The following is a 2,345-nucleotide window of genomic DNA, read 5'->3' as shown; positions in this document are numbered from 1 at the left end:
TTGCCCTTGTTAAAGATAGAAAGAGTGCAAAAGACCAGCGTCGCATCACTCTAGCAGTGTTCATTGACATTTGAGCATCCTTTGAATGTGCGGCACATGAGGCGACAAAATTTGCATTAGAATCGGTAGGCATCGGAGGTCGCATGAATGCAGGAATATCCGGTTACCTCCCCGACAGATCTGTCTTTATGTCCACGAAGGACTACCAAACAGCCTCTCACAATGTCACGCGCGGTGTGCCACAGGGGGGGAATTTAGATGCAGTCTTATCTAATATCAGCCTCATTAGAATGGAGAAGTGCGTGCCACACGCTGTTGAAATATCGCTCTATTCCGATTATATCTGCATCTAGAGTTCTGGTCGCAGCAGGCGGGTTTTACAAGCTCACTTTCAAGCAGCCATCAATTCAAGAGCGGACTTTTTGATGAGACGTGGTTTCGACATCTCTGCTAGGAAAGGTGCGACTAAAGCCTTCACCAGGCGTGCTGTCTCCAGCTATTATCTTTCGGCGGCAAGGGTCCCCATACCCTTTGTTGACTCTCACCGATTCCTGAGCGTAACACTGGACAGGTCGATGACATAGTCCCCATACGTTCGTCTTCTGAAGTAGCGGCTAGGCTCCTTTGCTCAGGTTTTTTGCATGGTGACAAGCGGCTCAGGAAGCTGTTTTGTTGGGCCCCTTCTACGTCTCTACACAGCATTCTGCGAAGGACTGCTCTGATACAGCCTCCTAGCACTGGGCCCCCTTTCGAAGACCAACACAAGGCTGTTAGAAAGTACGCCGGCCCGAGCTCTGCGGTTTTGCCTTGGCCTTCCGAAGACAGCTTCTACGCTGGGGACCATAAGACAGTCTGGGCCCTTCTTACCCAGTCTACTGGTCAAAGAGGAGCAGCTTCGTATACACCTGCACCTGGCGATTAGGGCGCCTGGACACTCGTTGAGTTCTAGCTCTGCCTCCGAGGTACAATACACTCTACCACCCTTGTGTCACAAATGCCCTGCGCCGCTTCATCTTCCGCCCTGAACGTACGCCCTCTGGCGAATTGTCACCGCAATACTGGGCATCAGCACTAAATCCAGGTGGCCCGTTCCAGCACTAAAGGGCTTTAGAGCACATTTGAAATTGTTACCTTACCTCGAGCATATTTACACTGATGCATTGGTGACGGCCACATCATCTGCGGCCGGAATTTGGGTTCCATCGACGCGGACCACAATTGTCGCCACTTTAAGCCAAACAACAACGTTGACGACCTCAGCACCTGCTGCCTTGTGCAAGTGTTGGTTGGTTGGTCTTGGAGCATGAGCGACACAGTATGCCTACGGCGATATCTTATATCCTGGGGAATTCTGTTCTTAAAAGAGCGTGAGAGCATGCGTCTAGCTTTGTGCATTCAATTGCACGAGGGTGAAAAGGATGACTTCCTTGAATGGCATTCGCGAAAGAAATGGAGCTCAGCATATTTTACAATGAGACACGACAAGGACGGCTGCTTCGGGAAAGCCAAACTCATCTGCGGTTAGTAAGAAGCACTATTCTCGACAAATAAGAACCAGGAATTTAACCACACGTTTTGATGGAACCAGTGTTGAGTCAAGCGACATTGAACGGGATGGTTATATCGCGAAAGATCGCTTGTTGCTAATGTTCGAGGTGGTCCTGTGATAGCGGTTAATTAGGTAGGGTTTCGTATCAAATCATGCTGAGACAAAACAATTGGTGCAAAACAGAAAATTTCAGAAGCGGTAACACGTTTTAAAACCGCCGTGTTGTAACCGTATGTTTGCGTAAGCCTCTTGGTACAAAGATCAAGCTGCGTAAATAATAGACTGTGAAACGACAAGGCGCGGTCTCATGCATATATACACTTATTTGAGGACGACGTTCCCAAAATAAAACTTGTAGTAATGATCTATTCTCCTCGGCCTTATTTGTTAACTCTCAAAGAAGCAGGAAGCTCAGTAATGCGAACAAGAAATAACTACACAGACTGAGCAGATTCTAGTTTGGGAATCTAGAGAATAGCCTCAAATGTCAACGATTTGCATTGGCCTTGAAATCGGACGATTCTAGTCAGAACGAGGCTGTTGGTGCTATACAGGCGATGGTCTTCCATTGAAACTTGGTAAATGGAGAAACTTTGGTGTATCTGTGTGCCTATTCTTCCCTGCAAGCGTTCCTCCCCCTTTCCAAAAAGTTGGTGCGTCCTCAATATGATTTGAGTAATTTGTGTATTGGGGAAAGCCTATTGTCTGGCTAGAGCCGTTTAGTTCAAGTATTCGCCAATACGTAAGTGTGCGTGTGTATTGTTTTCTCACGCTAACAGCTCTTAGTTATTTGGAC

The sequence above is a fragment of the Haemaphysalis longicornis genome, unplaced genomic scaffold, assembly GCF_048455015.1.
Source record: "Haemaphysalis longicornis isolate Haplotype H1 unplaced genomic scaffold, Haemaphysalis longicornis Haplotype H1 scaffold_5, whole genome shotgun sequence".
NCBI classification, from domain to species: domain Eukaryota; kingdom Metazoa; phylum Arthropoda; class Arachnida; order Ixodida; family Ixodidae; genus Haemaphysalis; species Haemaphysalis longicornis.
This window is presented reverse-complemented; position numbering follows the sequence as displayed.